Raw genomic sequence first — 1,483 nt, 5'->3', positions numbered from 1 at the left:
AATACTAATACCTATAGTCTCCATTCTAGATTAACCCCTAGTAGTTTATACTAGCAGTCAACATCGTCTTAAGCACAAACCATGTGAAGAGCCGATGAATATAAGTGATTGATTCCTACAAATTAAAAAAATCCTCCATACTTCTTCTAGAGAAATTGAAAAATGCACCATACAAACGGTTGCAAGATACAAAAGGAAGGAACAGAAAAACCCGGCTGGTTGGTTCAGAGGTACCTGGTACTGGACTCGGTAGGGCAAACTACGGTTTGATCCCCCACAACCTTCAAATGGGATATATAAAGGGGTACCACACTAGTGTACCAGACCTCGTGCTAAGAAAATGATCAAAGTCACTAACTGGCTACTTCACTAAGTGCGTGTGAAGGCAAATGGCTTAATGTGATTGCGCTAGAATGAAACCGGGTGAAATAGGAATGAGAAGCACTAGGTTGAGCTATAATAGCATGATTCGAATTGACTTGTACAAAGGAGAGATCTACGTTAATGCTTATTGCTTGTGTCGTCACTGTATCTTTAGTGTTTTACTTGAGCATCTGTCATCTTAACAAAGTGCCTAGCAACCACGTACGAATTAGAAATGTATTCACGTTTAACTAGTGTTTTCAAATTTTATTTTCTTGAGGACAAGCAAAGATTCAAGTTTAGGGGAGTTTGATAACATGAAAATATCGTATATTTGCCTTGATTTACACTCAAAAATCGTTACACTTTCATTTATATTCCGATTATTCCACAAGTGTTCGAGTTATTTTTGTAGGTATTTCAATCCTCATGCTTAAATGAGCAAAGTATAGAAAAGGAAGGAAAAGAAGAAGAAACAGAAGAGAAAGCATCAGAAAAACAGTAAAGAAGAAATACAAACTTTGTGGATGTGACGACCGTCATGAAGCATGTCACGACCGACACGCCCAGCCTGTGATGACCGTTACAGGCCCATCACGAACGTCACGCGGCCAAAATCAGCGCCTTGAAACAGTCAACAGAAATGATCCAACAGGCCTAAATTCTCGTTGTTCAGCCACTTGTCCGTGATTTCCTCACTCAACCAAGTCATCCTTGTTTCTCTCAACTGCCAAGACCTAATGGGGGATATAAAAAGACGGAAGTTGGAAACCTACGGGGACGCTTAATTTTTCTCTTGGAAGCCAGCTTTGAAGACCTTTTTCTCTCGCCATTTTTTCACAACAATTCTATTTTGTCTTTTACTTTTCTTCAACAACACTAATTTTCTTTTACCGTTCAGAGCTTTGATTTTCCCCTTTTCCTTTCCACCTTTCATTTAGCCAAAGTAGTAGTTTCCTACACTGGGAAACTACTACAATTTATTTAATTTAGTTTAAGCCATTATTTCGAAGAGGCAGAATCCTACCGACCTGTGGAGGACTGCTCAAGTACTTCAAGATTCGGCGTATTCTATTAATCCAATTTCCAGGTTTTTATTCAATTGTTATTGCTTTATTAT

This window comes from Lathyrus oleraceus, chromosome 5, assembly GCF_024323335.1.
Source record: "Lathyrus oleraceus cultivar Zhongwan6 chromosome 5, CAAS_Psat_ZW6_1.0, whole genome shotgun sequence".
In the NCBI taxonomy this organism is placed as follows: Eukaryota; Viridiplantae; Streptophyta; class Magnoliopsida; order Fabales; family Fabaceae; genus Lathyrus; species Lathyrus oleraceus.
Note: the sequence above shows the minus strand (reverse complement) of the source record.